The 18,912-nt window shown below is 43.5% G+C and overlaps 1 long non-coding RNA gene across 1 annotated transcript; it reads right to left on the bottom strand.

Annotated features, from left to right (window-relative positions):
- Positions 1-2,443: 2,443 nt before the first annotated feature.
- Positions 2,444-15,151, bottom strand: LOC132249374 (uncharacterized). Its single transcript, XR_009460844.1, has 2 exons — positions 14,134-15,151; positions 2,444-12,239 (listed from the first exon to the last, which is right to left on the bottom strand). It is a non-coding gene; the product is annotated as an uncharacterized LOC132249374 (long non-coding RNA).
- Between the last annotated feature and the right edge of the window lie 3,761 nt (positions 15,152-18,912).

Genomic DNA, 18,912 nt, shown 5'->3' with positions numbered 1-18,912 from the left:
ATAAGATTCAATTATTATTACCATATAGCCTTGAATCCAAGAAGGGGGGGGTTTTCCCCACTGAACATGGGGAGAAAGCCCTTTGTCTTGGATTAGACATCAGGGGTGGAGTGGAGGTAGGAAGGGGAGAGCAGGTGACTCTTGGACTCTGGCTATGACCTGGGCTCAAATTTGGAGTCAGAGTTTGAGCTCCATGTCTAAACTCCAGTCTTTTTTGATATCTGAATTAACTATCTGCACAAGAAGTTCAGAGTGAGAAATACACAAAGCAAATGAACCATAAGTGATTAGAAACATGTACAGTGTAATTACCACATTTATTCAAATATAAGACTACAGCCCAATATTTAGATTCTATATATGGAAAATTTATAAATTTGTTATAATTTTCCAGCTATGGAATCTAATTATTGGATGTTTGCCTTGAATTTGTCCCCCTCCCACTGCTACTACAGGGAAAATAAATCTGGGGGGCCAGATAGTCTCCTTCCCTTTCGCCCCTCACCCCCACCTTCTTCCTCCTATAGTCCCTTCCTTCCTTCCCTCCAGACCCTGCTCTCTGTGAGCACATGGAAGCAAGGAGCAAATCTGAAAACACTATAGGGTAAATAAATGTAATTTACCCTATAGGCAAATTACTACAGGTACCCATAGACTTAGTTCATCCAGAATTGATGCAGTTGGCCTTTTTTTGAAACTGCTGCAAGTTTTAGTACAGGTACTTCATAAAACACATTTAAGTACTACTTTTGTACTTTCTTATATATAGTACAAACTGTGCATGATATTAGTCCAAACCCAAAAGGCTCATGATTTACCATACTGTTCACTGGGAGGAGCTAGAGTCAGCAGCATTGCAAGCCCTGGCTATAACATAGCTCAGCACTGCTCCGAATGTGTATGCACTCCAGATACCCCTCACTAACAATCAATGTGCTAATTAGCACCCCCACTTGAGACTGGATTCGAGTACTCATCAAGTCCTGGAATATTCTGAAAATGTACAGGTTTCCTTTAATTTATGCTGTACATGTATTCCCAGAGAATGGCACATAAATCGAATTTGCATAAAGCAAATCCACTTTACAATGTAACAAATAGTGATAGGTTCCCATGGCAGTGAGGGAGGGAAGGTGGGAGTGAGGCTGGGATCAGGGAAGGAGCAGGGGGAGGGGTGCCACTCCCAGGGCTGCACAAGGCAGCAAAGCAGAGAGAACAGCATGGCACTCACCCCAGCCCTGGCTGCAGCAGCCCTGGGAGTGGCCAGCATCAGCTGCCTGCAGCTGCTGGGCTGCACCATGCTCTGCCTATCTTCACTCACCTCTGCTCCTGAGCTGCGCCATGCCCTGGTTCAGGCAGCTCTTGTCAGCTGTTCCTGGGGCCGCTGCAGCCAGGGCTGGGGTGAGTGCTGCGCCCTGCACCTTCCAGGGCTTTGCTTGTCCACAGTCACCCCAGCCCATGCTGGAACAGCCCCAGGAGCAGCCAACACCAGCTGCCTGCAGCACACCACGGCACAGCCCAGGAATTGGGGTGAGCCCAAGTGTGGGGGGACAGGCAGAGCACGGTGCAGTCCAGTGGCTGCAGGCAGCTGGCACTGACCGCTCCCAGGGTTGCTGCAGCCATGGCTGGGGTGAGTGGGGCCACAGCCCTTTCCCCACAGACTCACCTGCTTGGTTGGGGGGGAGGAGCATCTATACTGATCACATAAGAGTGAATTTACCTTGCATATAATGAATTATGGGTTTAAATACGCTCATCACATAAGAGCGAATTCACATATAAAGAACCTGTATAAAATCACGGGAAACCTGTATATGCAGATGAGACGCAGGGTAATCTGGTCTAGCTCCACCTCGGGGCCACGCTAATATATGACAGGCTGAGAAAGTGGGTGACAGGAGGGACTCTGGAAGAACTTTTGGGGGCCCTGTTTGATGACGTTTGCCAAACAGTTAAGGATAGTGAAGAAACAGGAATCACTGGAAATGGGAAAGAAAGGTGCAGCTCAGTTGCCAGCATGAAAAGGAAGTAAAAATGTATTAAATGTAGTGGATGACCAAGACTTGAAAAAGAGTCAGTGCTGAGGGGGACTGTGTGCAATGGGCACTACCACATATTTTATTTAGATAGGCTTCACTGACTTATGCTGGTGGTAGGTTCCCATCAGCATATCAATTTTGGCATCAAAGAGAGGTTGTCAGGGCTGCCTCTGGCCCTCCTGGTGCTAGTCTGGTATTGTAGTACCTCCAGGCCCAGTGCTAGTTCTGTGTGGAGGAAATACCCACACTTTTTTTTTTTGTTTGTTTGCTTGTTTTTTTTAATTAAAAAGTTCCCATAAATGTTTGTCTCCTATGAACCATGTGTTTTAGTCATGCTCAGTGTTGGCTACACCTAATCAATTTCATAGTCTGTTTTCATTACAAAGTAAATGCTTCTTCTGGCAGCAGTTTAATGATAGACCATGTATTTAATGAGGATTCCTCATATACAATTATAAGACAAGGGTTGTTTTTTTCCCCACTGGAGAAAAAACCCTCATCTTGCACTTGAGTAAATACAGTAATCTATATTTATGTATAAAGATATTATCTGCTACAAATATCTACCATGTAAAAAAACTTGGAAAGCAGTAATACTGGCAGAGAAAGACATGGACAACAAATCAAACATAACATTGTAATGCAACATGGCTGCACAAAAAGTCCAAAGCATACATGTAAAAGCATAAATAGAAGTGTAAAATTGGCTCTATCTTTGACTCATATATGACTGAATTTGAATTCTGAATGTTAGCATTATCTGCTTGCACTGAAGTAGTTATTGAAAAAATGGCTGGACAGTACTATAGGGTGAATAGACAACTGGTTCAATAGCCACAAGCAAAGGGTAATTATAAATGGATCCATGCAAGAATGGCAGGATGTTTTGTGTGGAGTCCCACATGGGGACTGTCCTGGGTCCAGTGCTGTTCAATCTGTTTATTAATTATTTGGATGCTAGCATAGAAAGCTTTTCAAGCAAGTTTTCAGGCAACACAAAACTGGGAAGGATGGTGAACAACTGGAAGACAGGACAATTCAGAATGATCTTGACAGATTGGAAAGGTGGGCTGGAGCTAACAGGATGAAATTAAGGCAGTTCACTGGGAGCAAGAAGAATAAATGGAAGAGGTGCCAGGCATCAGATCCTGCTCTGGGAAGGTAAGTAAGCCAGGGCTGTCTATATACATGGCTTACTGAGCATTTTTGTGGTGGGCTGTGTGTTTAGGCCTGTGTTTTGAGCATCTAGGAGTAATGCTAACTGGGTCACTGCTGTGTGACTGCTGTCTGTGCCTGACAAAAGCCCTAACAAGGGGATGGAGTCAGTCCAGGCCCAGGAGGGTATAAAAGGAGACTCCCCAAGTGAACAGGGAGCGAGAGAAAAGGGACAGCAAATAGGGCAGTTTGCAAGCAGTTCATCAGTCAGCTTGCCACACCCCTCCCTTTGACAGGGAGTCTAAGGCATGAACGATGCATGCCTCCAGCAGCTAGGGGGGGCACAGCGGTGATGGGAGCACAGCAGCGGTAAGCAGGAGCTCCTGCAGACACCACTGGTGCTGTCAGTGGCGGGCAGGAGGTGGGGCGGGGGGAGGGGGGCCAGTGGCAAACACCAACCAGGGGTCGGCAACTGCCCCCAGACACTGTCAGTCCCCCACAACTTACTTAAGTCTTCACAGGCAGGACAATTCCAAGAACAATTTGGGGAGAAGGTGTGCAGTGAACAGTGGCAAAAAAGCAGTTAAGAGACTATTTAGAAAAGCTGGGCATGTACAAGGCCATCAAGCTGGACAGGATGCACCTGAGGGTGCTGAAGAAGCTGGCTGATGTGAAAACTCATGATGATTGGGAGAGGCCCCTGATGACTCGAAAAGGGCAAATAAAGTGCCCATCTTTAAGACAGGGAAGGAGGAGGATCCACGGAACTACAAACTGGTCCGCCTCACCTCAGTCCCTGGAAAAAGCATGGAGCAGGTCCTCAAGGAATCCATTTCTAAGCACTTGGAGAAGAAGGTAATAAGGAACAGTCAGCATTGATTCACCAAGGGCAAGTCATGCCTGACCAACCTGATTGCCTTCTTGACAAGAAGACTGGCTCTGTGCACGTGGAGAGAGCAATGGGCTTGATATACCTTGAATTGAGTAAGGCTTTTGATAGAGTCTCCCACAACATTCTTGCAAACTACCTAAGGAAGTCTGGGTTGGATATACGGCCTGTAAGGGGGATAGAAGACTGGCAGGATCTACAGGCTCAGAGGGCAGTAGTCAATGGTTAGATGGCTGGTCCTGGGGCCAGTTTTGTTTATTGTCTTCAATCTGGGAGATGGGATGGAGTGTACACTCAGCAAGTTTGCAGATGACAACAAGCTGTGAGGGTAGTAGGTAAGCTGGACGGTAGGGCTAAGATTCACAGAGATCTCAACAAATTGGAGGATTTGACACAAGAAGAGCAGTGGATGTGATCTACCTTGACATTAGCAACGCTATTGATATAGTCTCTGACAACCTTCTTACAAGCAAGCTAAGGAAGTCTAGGTTGGATGAATGGACTGTAAAGTGAATAGAAAATTGACTGGATCATCAGGCTCAAAGGGTAGTAGTCAATGGCTCAGTATCTAGTTGGCAGCTGTTATGAAGTGGAGTGCTCATGGGATCGTTCCTGGGGCTGGTTTCATCAGTGACCTGGAAAATGGCATGGCACCCTCAGCAAGTTTGCATATGACACCAAGATGGGGGAAGTAGTAGGGTGGGGCTAGGATTCAGAGAGACCTAGACAAATTGGAGGATTGGACCAAAAGAAGTCGCATGAGGTTCAATAAGGACAAGTTCCAAATCCTACACTAAGGATGAAACAATCCCATGCACCAGTATCGGCTGGGGGCTAACTCGCTAAGCAGCAGCTCTGAAGAGAAAGACCTGGAGGGTACAGTGGAGAATAAGCTGAATATGAGCCAAGAGAGTGTGCCCTTGTTGCCAAGAAGGCTAACAGCATGCTGGGCTGCATTAGTAAGAACATTGCCAGCAGATCAAGGGAAGTGATCCTTCCCCTCTATTCAGCACTGATGAGGCCACATCTGGAGTACTGTGTTCAGTTTTGGGCCCCCAGATACAGAAAGGATGCAGACAAATTGGAACAAGTCCAGGGGAGGGCAATAGGAATTATTAGGGGGCTGGGGCAAAAGACTTCTGGAGGAGAGGCTGAGGGAACAGGGATTATTTAGTCTGGAGAAGAGGAAACTAAGAGAGGATTTAACAGCAGCCTTCCACTTCCTGAAGGAGGCTTCCAATGCAGATGGAGCTACACTGTTCTCAGTGGTGGGAGATGACATAAATTGCCACTGCTGATGCAGATGCAGATCTTCCCTGCCACAAGGGAAGTTTAGATTAGACATTAAGAAAAATTCTCACTAGAAAAACACCGGAAGAGGCTACCCAGAGAGGTAGTGGACTCTCCATCCTTGCAGATTTTTAATACCCAGCTAGACAAAGCCTTGGCTGGGATGATCTAGTTAGGGACAGTCTTACTTTGAGCAGGAAGTAGATTATCTGACCTCCTAAGATCCCTTCCAACCATAATAGCTATGTCAATATTCTACTCTGATTATTTCCCATGCTTCTGGGCTTTGCTGGTTGCTGCATGGGGCTGAGAAGGAATCCCCCTGCCCCCCCGCCCTTTTTTTTCCCCCTTTTCTGCTATATGCGTCTGGTGAGTATGTAGGAGTTTGGAGGTTTTATGGGCGTGGGGAGTTAAGCTTTCCTCAGAGGCACTGGATGTTGGCTGCAGTCAAGGCTGCAAATTCTGACTCAGGTGTGCTAATGCTCCTCCTGGGACTTAAAGCTGGAGGTTCCCTGCCCATCCATTCATGGTCAGACCAATCACCATATTTGGGCTCAGGAAGAAATTTTACCCCATGGTCAAATTTTTATAGACTGTGGGTATTTTTGCCCTCCTCTGTAGTGGGGGGCATGGCTCTCTACTTGGCATCTCTTGAGCATATATTAACAACCTTTTCCAGAAGTGAGATGTTGGTTGCCAGGTTCCCCTTGCTTCACCTGTAGCAGGTTAGGGTGTTATGTCTTGTGGTGTATCAAGGTTGACCATAGTTTTACTAAGAGATTAGGTTTTGGATTTGCGGAGGATGATTTGGATAGGGATGATCTTGACTCCAACAGGAGGTTTGACCAGATGATCTCTGGAGGCCCCTTCCACCCTTACTTCTCTGTGATTTCTTTGAAACTGGAAGGAGTCCAGAGTGCAGCAACAATAGCCAATGAAGAGACAAAAGTAATTAATTTATGAGGAGAGAATGAAAGAGATATAGGGTCAGTTTCTAATGCACCTATTAGACACATAACTAGACTTAAGTGCTCAGTTGTGATCTAAATTCCACCATGCTCAACTCCCTGAAAAATACTAAATGCAAGTTTTATAGGTCATCTTCCTCCTAATCACAGGTTTTTTGCATTTCAGTTTTAAGAGACAGATGTTGGTGTGGTAAAAAAGGTTAATGCAATATGGATTTTCAGGCACTATAACAGAGACAATACACTTAGTAAATGCTATAAGTACCCATGTGGCTCCTCAAACAGTAATTCTTTTGAGCTCAGAATACAACATTTCAGTCAAATAAAAATACACAAGGTTGAATGGGAATCTAAAGAAAGGAAAGAAGTTAAGCATGAACACTCCCTAGATGATTTTTCAAAAGCTGAATAGTAGGCATTCAAGCTCTTTCTACCTACTGTCCTTCCTGTATAGTAAAGCAGCTTTAAAACATACATCTCAAAGCAGTTGTGATACAGGACAAAATGTTGCAGTGTTAAAATTAACCACAATAAATGTTCCCTCCTACAGGGCTAAGGACATGGAATGCCTTACATTTTTGCTTAAGTTCTTCCAATTAACTGAAGGGTTACATCAGGGTACAGCTACAGACATGGATTGTATCTGGATTTCAGGGAAGAATATGTCGGTATACTACAGAAGCTGATTAACAAGTCAAGAAGCACGTCAAAGAATTTTTATACTTTGAAAATAATATTCTTCTGGAGTTTTTTCTATATTTTTCATGGCTATTAAATATTTCTGATGTGCCTGGGAATATTGTATTGTGAACTTGCAAATTTCCCCTTTAACTGAAAAGTTTTAACTGAGGATCATATATGCCTTCTGCTTTGCTGAAGCCTCTGTTTCAAAAGAGTTATTTTTACCAGCTTTTCTTCATAATTGTTTTAATTATTTTTTTAGAACTTCCTAAAATACACACACACTTTAGCACAGAGGTGAATGTGCACATATACACTTATGCTTTATGCTTGGCAACACAGAGGCATTGAAAACTTGAGCTGGAAAAGATGTCAAAGTCACCTAGTCCACCACTCCCAGACAAACGTTCATCCAATCTGTACCTAAAAAATTCTAGTGACAGATTTTACCCAAGGAGATGTTACAATAATGCTTATCCTTCCTCAGAGTTGCAAGTTTCTTCTTCATTTCTAATCTGTATCTCCATTGTTGTAATTTAAACCCATTACTTCCTGCCCTGTTCATTGTGGGAAACAGAGAACAAGTGATTGCCATCCTTTTTATAAAAACTATTTTAGATTTTGAAGGCTGTGTTCAAATCCTCATTAGTCTTTTCTGTAGATTACATAATTCCACTTCTTTCATCTTTTCTTCATATGTCATTTTTCCTACACTTCTAATCATTCTTATTGCCAGAGCTGTGACAAGGCAGCTCCACACCCCGGACAGCAGTGGCACAAGGAGACACGCCAGCTGTTGTGCTGTCAAAAGTGTCATGGGCACTAGCTGCACAGCAGCTATTCTCCCCCTCCACAGATTTTGCCCAGGGCTGCTGCCCCAGTTGTTCCCACCTCAGTTACGCCACTGTTTTGCTCTCTTCTTGACTCTCCCATTTACCCACATACTTCTTGAACTGTGGTGCCCAAAACTGAATGTAATACTCCTGGAGAGGCCTTACCTATGCTAAAGCGTGGAAGAGTCACTTCCCTCAACTTGCATACAACCCTCTTGTTAATATATCCTAGGACTCTCTTCAGTTTTTTCCTCTCCCCCGCCTTCTCTCCTCAAACAGCATTACGTCGGTGATTCATATTCAGCTTGTGATTCACTATAACCCCCCAGGTCCCTTTCAACTAAGCTAATCCCTTGCTTAAGTGTCAATGTTGCCCTTGTCCTTACTGAATTTCATCCCATCTATTTCAGACAGCTGTTCCACTTTAATAAGGTCCTTTTGAATCCTAACCCTATCCTTTAAAGTTTCTGCTACCCCATCCAACCTGGTGCTGTCCGTAGATTTATCCAGAGGTACACATCACCCACATCATCCTATCACCCACATCATGAACGTAGATATCAAACAGTACTGAACTTTGGACAGACATTCAGGAAACCATCAATAATTCAACTACCTCAATACACAGTCTAGCTGAAGCTATTGCCTTAGCTTAAAATATAAGACTGCAGTGAGACAGTATCAAAAGTCTTAAGTCTTAAAGTTAAAAGTCTTACATTATGGTAAATTCCCTCATATATAATTAAGGTTTTAGATTGTAAACCAAAGCTGCATAACTCAATGTAGATTGCTATACTTGTTCTTGGTATAGCATTATTATAAGTTAGAATAGCATGTAGTGTAATACTATTATACAGTATGAAACAGGCAAGTAAGTGCTGTAAAAGAGGCTTGTTTGTTTTCACTTCACAGTTAGCAATACAGGTATTCAAATTAAGGGTTACTATCATGTATGCTATTAATCTAGGTTAGACAGGAGACTGGTGGTTTTTATATTCTCGCTCACTTGCATGGCATCTTAAATTTTACAGAACACTCTAGCTTTAGCTTAACACCCCACAAAATAATTAGAAGAATGATTATGATTTAATCAGAGTTATGCTGCTTCCTACATTGTAGGGTTTTTAGCCCACATTTTAATTCTGTTTTCTCTTTTAAACAATAAGGTAATGCATTTTGTTGTTGCTATGGATTGTTGTACCAAACTCCTTGTTCTTTTACATGCTTGACAATGTGTAGATTAAGTTGTACACAAACACACAATTATGAACTATGGTGTATTGCTGAAGGTTTCACATGCATGACAGACCCGTTAGAGAAAAGTGGTCAGCATAACATGGCATCAGTATTGCCCTGCTTACCTCTGCTGCCTCTAATGTCTCTGGAAGGGATTTCTGGTGAGCAGCATCATTCTCTGGTTGCTAACATAACTCATAATCAGGGTATGACATGAAGGGTCAAATGCAGGTCAAGTTGGACACACTTTATCCTTGATGATGACTTTACTGATGAAGTCATATGTGGTCTTGAATTCCCTAGATTGACTGAGGCTTGTGGTGGCTTTCACATGCCATGTGGTCCCCTCTGGCAGACCTACCTCTTGTGTTCCACTGGTCTCCCTAGCCCGGAAGCAATCCCCAAGCTGCAGGCCAGATTTGTCACTGCCTTCCCTCTCTGCCCCCTCCTTATACAGCCCTAAAGGCTGGAGCCGGAGGTAGACAAGGCTACCATCTTATAGGATTCTAATCCTAGCTACATGGGCATTATTTTAAGGGGTTTCTGACCACGTGACATTGTTCTAGAAGATGCTTGCATGTATTGCATTGACCTGCCCACGCCTTCTCCTGAGGACCTGAGGCTGACTGGGTTTGTGATGTTGGAGTATAGAAGCAGCACACAGTTGCGATTTGCCTCCTGACAGATGGGTGATGAAGCTGCTGTGGACACTCAGGAGAAAATCTCCTCAGTAGTATTTTTTTTAATGGGACGCTAAGAAAAAAAGAATCTTATTTTCCATCTTGAAAATCTATAAACAGAAATGGCCCTCCCCACTCATGCCTAAATTGTATTCCATTTCTCCATCTCCTACCTAGTACTTTGTCTCAGTTATCATTCTTATGTTGTGGCTAAACTACATAAGGTAACTTCAAGCCAAAGTAAAATACATTTCTAGGGAAAAAAATCTCTAGAGTGGAAAACAGAAATAAAAATTCACAATTCTGAGTGGCAAACACCTTTGGCCATATCTGTGATGTCACTTGGTTACTTACAAATGTACTAGAACTACAGATGTATTCTTAACTGGAGAAAGCTGTTAGTAATGAAAATGGTTGAATTTATGAAAACTAGTTTTCAGTCTGTTTTCAAGTTATTTCACCAGAAACAGAACCAACAGAGAATAGAATAAATCAAGGTGAAAGAAACCCACAGAGCTGCATCAGTGGAAATAACACAACATATAAAACCAAATAGTCCTGCAGCAATCAAAACCCAATCTGTTTTGTGTAAAGTCATTTAAATCTGGGTATACATTTTTACTATATTCTCTTATAGCATTTTTCAATTTTGTATTAGGTCTTTAAAACCTGATTCAGATAGTTAAATACATAAACTCTCTCAATCCTTTTCCAATTCTCACTGCCACTCTTTGGGTAGCACACTGAAATTTATTTTAGTTGCTGCCTACTAAGTGACATTTTTGGCCTCAACCTTTTCCAAACAAATTCTCAACTTGTGAGGTAATAAACAAGAAATAAAAATTGGTTTCTTTACACCTTGGCAGATAGTATATTGCTTTGTAAGCATGAACCAGGGGAGAAAGGGAAAAACAATTTAATGCAGCTCTCTTTCAGCACATTGATTTTAGTGTTAACTATGTTGCTATAGCAACAAAGACAAAATTCACCAACTTCTCTTGCTGGCATCTACTAAGCGTTTGCTGATTTTTATTATCTCTGGACGCTTGTACATGTGATGGTCATCACAATGTGCACATGATGAAAATATAATTTATCTGGCTTGAATGGCATCACTCAATATAGTGTGCCAGTTCTGGTGGTTTTAAATGACTTTGCATTGTTGCAAACTAAACTACATCTGGATGTAGTTTCATTTGCAATGTTGCAAATTGCAATAATGCAGCTGTCAGTTCATGCCCACCCCCTCCCCCCTCCAGCTGCAGGAGAGGTAGGCAGGCTCCACAGAAAAAAGGATCAGGCCCCTCGCTATAGAACTGCTAAGGGGCCCAATCCTTTTTCTTTTCTTCCTGGCAGAGCCTGCCTGCCTCTCCCATAGTCCAGGGGAGATCTGCTGGCCGGTCGAGCAGCTCCTGAGCTGCAGGAGGCCCCAGTCCTTCCCTCCATGGCAGTGGCACCCCCCAGGGCCACCTGAATGGGGCTGCTAGTAGACTGGAACTGTTGCAGCTTGGAGGCAGCACCCAGCAGATCCAACTCCTACCTGAGCCTACCAGGGCTTCCAGAGCCCTGTGCACTGTCCCTGCCATCTTTCCGCTGCCTGGGACTGCCTGGGAATGGGCTGGCTTGCCCTTGAGGCAGCACAGGGAAGTGGCAGGAGGGTGGCTGGGTGTGCTGGTGGCTGGAGGAGGCAGCAGGGATGGTGTACAGGGTGCTGGAAGCCCACCAAGCCCAAGTTTCTCTGAGCCTGCCCAGGTTTCCAATGCCCCATGCACTGTCCCTGCTGCCAGCACACACACCTGTCCTCCTGCCACCTCCCCACATTGCCCCAGGAGCAAGCCAGCCTGTTCCTGCATGGTTCCAGGCAGCAGAAAAGTTGCAGAGACAGTGCACAGGGTGCTGGAGGCCCTGGTGGGCTTGGGGAAGTGTTAGATCTGGCCAGATGATTCCTGCAAAGCTAGGGAAGACCCTGGGAAACTAGCTTCCCACCCAGGAAGCCCCAGGGGGCACCATTGCCACAGAGGGAAGGATCAAGACCCCCTCACAACTCAGGAGGCACTCAGCCCACTGACAGCTCACTGGAGAGCTGCTCTAATTAAAACACCGCAGCATCACATGTATTCAGTGTCCTGCACTTTAAAATGGCAATGGGACACTGAATACACAAGACAGTGAGGCTTGTGGAACACTTTAATTGGAGTGCCAATTAGAATGTGTCTAATTAGAATGCGTCAGAAAAAATATATAGTGTCTAAATTAAACACAACTGATCTATGAACTGGCAGTGAACCTTTTTCTTCTTAAATGACAAGATTCTCAAATGCTACAAAACTCACAGTCCAAAAACCATGACAGTGTCATTAATTTACAGCATTGGCAGAAACATTAACCATCTTGCTTGCCCGCCTTTCCATACACCTTTAGGTTCCTCATTTATGTCTCAGCTGGACTATCATTCCACATCACACCACCTGTGGAAAGTATAAGAGGGAAAACGTTGAAATGGAAACCTTCCCTAAAGCCAAGTCTACACAATATATTTCATCTGGTATAGCATTAGAGGGGGGGGAACTTTTGTCTGTCAGTAAAAGTTGCAGTGTTAAGCAAATAAATGCTTTGGCTAGAGTAGATTATTTTGTTCTCTGAACAAACACAAACTATACTGGCAAACATTTTCTAAATTATATTGCTAGCTTCATACCAAGCATGTTAGTAGCTTCTCCCGCCTGCTCCATCCCCTATCAATTTAGCCTCTGCTTCACTCCACACTGACAGGAGGGGAAGAGGATGAAAGAAGTTACTTTCATTCTTTGTTTCCCTATTTTTTCCACTTAGCTTATGGCTGCTGAACTAAATTCTTCTCTGAGAAAAGCATGGAATGAACATTCTCCTTATATTGTTCACTGAGCTTGTGCACTGTGTCATTTCTTCCTCCACACCGGTCCCCATTTCCACTTAAATCAGGGATTTTCAAACTTCCTAAAGTCATAGTGTAGCAAAACCTCCAGTTTTTCTTTTTTTTTTTCTTTTGAAATGCATTCTCTCCCCTTCCCCAACTATTTCTGATTTTATCTATAGGGAATAGAGAGGGAGAGACAAGTATAAGTAAGCTAAGGTGTAGGATAAGCTTTAACATTTTATTTTAGGTAGTAAGTTTTATTTCTCTCCCCTCTGCAAATAAGTGCCCTGCTATTTTGATATAGATATCCACTGTTTTATAAGGGATAAGTATTATGTTTGTATCGATTTTTTTACTGCTTTTATATTGTGTGATTACTGTTTTAGGCCTATATGTGCAAGTTAGCATAAGTCATGTCAAGTTTCCATCTTGTAATGTCAAGCCTCCATCTTATCCTCATGCCTAGTTGTGTAACCTACGACTTATACTACCCCTCCTATGTAACTTGGTTTCTCAATGAATGGGGATGAATGAGGGTGCTTGAGAGACAATGGCAGTAGGTCTAAAAATAGCTCCCTCTGAATGACCAAACCATCAACACCAATACCTGGACCAACTATCCAGCCCTTGGAACCACCCTCAGCATTCAAGAAACAAAAGATGAGGCAACCCACCATTGTGCCAAGACTGCACATGCTCAGTATGAACACCTGGAACAGGAGTAACCTTGCCTGGACAGGCCCTCCCCATAGGAGATCAGAGGTAGTCTGCCCCATAAAAGGGGTAGTGAAGACTGACTCCTTGGGAACACCATTTCCATCTGGACCAGACAAGCTCCACATCACACCACTTATCCACCCCAGAGGCCCTGCCGGCGACCCCCTCTGGACAACACCGAGCTGAAGGAGACCCCAACTGGCCATCAAGGACCCACTTTCAGCCTGGGATGGGTAGATATCACCGGCATATTTCCTCCTCCAATTTGGACTCTCTCTCTCTGCTCCAAGACTTCAGCCCCTGCACCAAGCCTCTTTAACCCCTGCTGCCTTTGTCTGTGTGTGTGTGGGGCAGGGACGACATGCGCACGCACATACACAAAGGAACCAATAAAATATCATGTCACCATCTCCCCTGTTCAATAAAACCACTGTCATTTGTAACCCCGAGTTGGGTTGTGTTTTACTGAGTCCCAGTCCCTTCCCTATCTTAAATTCTGGTCTCTGTCTCTCTCTCAGCCCTGTTCTCACCACCTTTTGTCTCCTCTCTGTCCCTTTTCTGCAGGCTCTCAGCCCTGTTGCTTTCTGCAGGCTCTCAGCCTTGCTCCCACCACTTTTTGCCTCTTGCCACCTCTTCCCAATCCCTATCTCTCTCTGCCTTCTCTTTCACTCTCTCTCTGTGTTCTCCAGCCTCCCCCCTTACCTCCCCTCCCCTGCAGCCCCTCTCCCAGTTTTCCTCTCCCCACATACCTCTTGGCTCCCCTGTAGCCTCCTTGCTCCAGCTCCAGCCTCCGGGCTTCTCCCCATCATTGCTCCTTCGCTCTGCCAGCTTTCTGCTTTCAATTAACACCAATTAACCTTAAGTTACCCCAACTTCCCTCCAGTCTGCTGGTTCTAATCCCAGCACTGGCAACTTTCATCTCAGTTTCCACCAGCAGTAACCTAAAGTAACCCCAAGCCTCAGCTTGTCAGCCCATGTCTCTTTCTAGTCTACCAGTTCTAATCCCAGTCCCAGCAACTTTCACCCCCTACACTTTCACTCTCTCTCTCTTACTTTAACCTTCCCCCAGGTATCCCAAGTACACATACATATACACCACAACACCCAAGTTAGGAACTCACCTGTGTGTGTGTATGTGTGTAGGTGAGTGGTATGTATGTGAACCAATATACATGTATGCCATTGTGTGCATGATATACAAATTAGTGATCCATGTATGTGTACTGGATGTGCAGGTATTGGTAATTGATCCTGGTCTAATGTCTTTTGGTCTGTATAGTGTGTGTAGGTGCTTGACTTGGTGATAGGTGTACATGTGCCTAGGCTGGTAATTTTGGATGTGTATGTGCCTGAATTGGTAGTGTGTGTGTGTGTATATCTGGTGGGGGTACATGCATCTAGAGTATGTGTGTGCACCTAATTGATTTTTTAGTGTGTGCATGTGCAATTGTACACCACGCCCTCCTGTCTAACCGTGCAATATTGAGATCCTGAGAGTTGGCCTGACCCCACAGGGCAACAACAGAACCCTTTAATATCACTTCTGCTGTGGAACCCATATGCCTGGGCTCTTCCGGCTGTGCAAGCTGACATGGGGCCAAGGTGACACAGCCTGGCAATGGTTGCACATGGCTTCCCAGCCTGCTTTGTTATTGCCCTCAATTTCTTTGCAGAGCTTCTGATGATCTATTGTGGAACAGCTCTATAGAACACATTTTGAAAACCATTGGCTTAGACTATACTTTACATTGTCAACTCTTTGGGACAAAGCCTTGTACTATTCTGCGTTTGTACAATGCCTAGCACAGTGGCCTAGAACCCCTTCATTTGGCCCTCAAGTACTGCTGTAATTAATTAGGAACAGCAGGGTTAGAATGGAGGCTGGAAACCTGGCAGAGCTGTCAAGACTTCAAGGGGCTTTACCAACAGGAATTAGCTAAAGGTTCTCAATTGTATTTTGTCAAGCACTTCATAGATTTCATAGACATTAGGGCTGGAAGGGACCTCAAGAGATCTTCAAGTCCAGGCCCCTGCCCCAGGGGCAGGAAGTCAGCTAGGGTCAAGGGATCCCAGCAAGATAAGCATCCAAACATTTCTTGAATGAGTCCAGAGTAGGTGCTTGCACCACCTCTGGAGGGAGTCTATTCCAGGCCTTGGGGGCTTGGACAGTAAAGAAGTTTTTCCTTACGTCCAGTCTAAAACGGTCATGGAGGAGTTTATGACCATTGGTCCTCATTATCCCACGGGGTGCTCTGGTGAACAGACATTTCCACAGATCCTGATGCACACCCCTTATGTACTTACAGGAGACACCAGGTCACCCCTGAGCGTGTGCTTTTCTAGGCTAAAGAGTCCCACTTAACTGAAATATACCAGTCCAGACAACAATTAGCCAGGCCTGTTGATCAAAATAGCCTGTTGATTAAAAAAAAAAATAGCTTATTAAACTCATTATTTTGAGTCACGGGGGTCCCTGATAAATTGGTAATGATTGTTTCAAAACAAAGTTGAATTAAACAGCAGGATAGAGAGCAGTGAGATGCAAGTGATGAAATATACTTAACAAGAGGTGTTGTGGAACACCTCAGTCTTTAACTGCATGAAATTTACTGTTGTTATTCTTCCCATAGGGTTAGTTATAGGAAGAGAGAAGAATTCAGCTTTTCATTTCCATACCAGCTCCTAATTTTGGCTTTTATAAAATTCATTTCCATTTCTCCACTCATTTATTTAGCTGCCTTACTGATTAGCCTTGAGTTTGTAACATATAATACTGTAATATATAAATATATTTGGATGATTAAATGTTTCTTTGTTGTTGATCCAGGCTGCAATTAGGTCTTGAAAACCAAGCAAGTTATAATCCAAGTCTCAAATAAAAAAAAAAATGTTTTAAAAACTCCACATTTATCTGGACTAAATCTTGGTCCTTCTGAAGATAACAGGTGTTTTGTTGCTTTCAATGGAATCAGGATTTGGTGACAAAAAAGAATGCAAGATAATATATTAACATTTAAATCTTAAATAGAATTTTACATGTTCAAAATCTATTGTGAAATTGAATTCATAAATGAACAATACCCTACTTCAGTCACTTCCCAACCTCTTTAAACTCAAGGCACCCCTCCCCTCAAAGTCAAGACACCCCTTGGAAAGTGCCAACTCTTAGCTTTTGCTTAGTTTTTGAATATGGGAAAATAGAGTGATTCTTCTGTTGCAAAGAGCTTAGAAAGACCTCAACAGGGCAGAGTGGTTTTGACACCATGGATTCTTATTTTAAATTTTTGTCTGCACACCTAACAATCCTAATATTAAGAGGCACCTCACAGTACCCTTCAGAGGATTATGTTGCAGCATCGCAGGCATCCTGGTTGAGAATCACTGCCTAGTCATTATACAATGACTCTCCAACTTGTTACAGATAGTACAGAGATGGGATTTAATCAAATTTTAGCCAGCAAGAAGCATTGCAAACACATAGGAACTGCCTCAGATACATGTGACTACTCATTTTGAGCATAAAGGTATTGCAAACCTGGCAGTTTGAGGACTCATATCAAGCAGTCCTGCCTGGCCAAGCACATCAGTTACCACACATGCCCTTGATCCATAGCTAATGTGGCTGGCCCAGTTCTCTGTAATGAGATCAGCTGCTGAAATTGCCATTCACCCCTTTTAAATGCACCTACAACCTCAGGCTACAGGCATGCCTTCACACAGCCTCAGTCTTTTTGGGCAAGCCTCCCATTCATGGCTCTCCCTACTTCTGAATTCTGACCTGGCTTTGGCTTTTTTGGAACCTGTTCTTGGTCTCCCTGAAACTCGGCACCAATTCCATTCTCTCTGGTTTTCCTAGTATCCTGACTCAGCTTTGCTTCCTTGACCCTGATATTGGATCTTCCCTGGAACTCAGCACCAGTCCTCGGACCCCTGGCTCCTGACCTTGGCTTATATCTTGAACTGCATCTCTTGGATCTCCCTTCTCAACTCCAGTAACCTGGACCCCCACCCTGCTAACTTCCTAGTTGTTCCCCCAGGGCCTATCCACAGGCCCAGCCACCTATGTCCCAGCAGAACCCTCACAGCAGTGAATATACTTGGTAATAGAGATTGAGGGAATGGCCAAGGAAAGAGCTTCAACATGTTAAGCAAGTCTAGGACTAAATATTTACTAAATTATTTAGCATCTCTCAAACCTGCTTCCTTCAATAGGACTTTTAGGAAGTCCTAAAGTAAAACTCAAATACACCTTTGTGATTTAGGATCCCAAGTCCAATTTTCAAAAGTCACATAAGCATATAGTGCATTTTTCTCCAACAGTTATGTGCCCAATTCCCACTGAGTACTTCTGAAAATCTCATTGGTACCTATGTACATCTTTAGATGCCTTTAAACTCTGGCCTTTAAGGTCGGTCTATACACGTGATCAAGGGGCGGGGGGCGGGGGGGAGCAAGGAGCATTTTAATTGGAGCGGTTCCTAGAAAGCCAATCTAATTAAAACACTTTACCATTGTGTGCATTAAGTCCCCACACATTTAAAAATGGCCATGGGGTGCTTTATCTAAACCTCATTTGACAAGGTTTAGATAAAGCTCCCCTGCAGCCATTTTAAAACATGTGAGGGCTTATACATGTGATGGTGAGGCCATGCTGGAGCATTCCATTTAGAACACAGAGCAGACTTGATTAATTGATGCAGTCTAATTAGAACACAAACAAGCATGTGTATAGGCAGCCTAAGAGTCTAAGTCCCATTGAATTTCATAGCAACATTGGCTCCTGAGCTATGAAGGTATTATTGAAAATCTACCCTGGGTTCAAACCTGACTTCCTTGTGGTAAAATTCTCATTGAGGGTGACCAAAAACAGCTTCATAATCTTCCCTTGCCTTTAAGTCCAAAGCTTGAATAGAGTCCTCAGTTCACCCTTTGGAATTAAGCTTTTTCACCCTTGAGGTGTTTCTAGGATGTTCTTCATACATCTATAATTCAAGGGCTGATGTCAATCATTCTGTCCTATCTGCTTATTTATACATGAATTCTATCTATATTTTTTTCTGGGAGTTAGTTTCATATCAGGAGCTTAATTTGTATAGGTAAATAGTAGCTAACAACTCTACCTCGTGCTTAGAGCTAAACATGAAGTAGGGATTGGAAGGGACTGGTAGCCTTGCTAAGCCTTTTATATTTAAAAGAGAGTTCCATGACAGATTTCTTGAAGTTAACTCTTATTCTCAGAATATAGTTCTCCTCTGCGGTACAGTTCTTGTTTGTTAATATTTGTTCTACCAAAGTAAAAATCATAGAAACCATCCTATACAAATCTAATCTAACCTCTCAATAAAATTACCATCAACTCTGGCCATTTGTAGATGTGCTCAGCATTTTCTATCCCATGTTAACTGATTCTCATCACACAGTTTGAATCAAATTTCAGTTTGAATTAAGGGTTAATATACAGTCATTGACCAACATGGCAGGGGGCACTGGCTATATAGCAACCATATATACATGTTTACTAATACAGT

This window comes from Alligator mississippiensis, chromosome 3, assembly GCF_030867095.1.
Source record: "Alligator mississippiensis isolate rAllMis1 chromosome 3, rAllMis1, whole genome shotgun sequence".
Lineage (NCBI taxonomy): Eukaryota > Metazoa > Chordata > Crocodylia > Alligatoridae > Alligator > Alligator mississippiensis.
The sequence above is the reverse complement of the archived record's forward strand: the minus strand, read 5'-3'. Positions and strand labels throughout refer to the sequence as shown.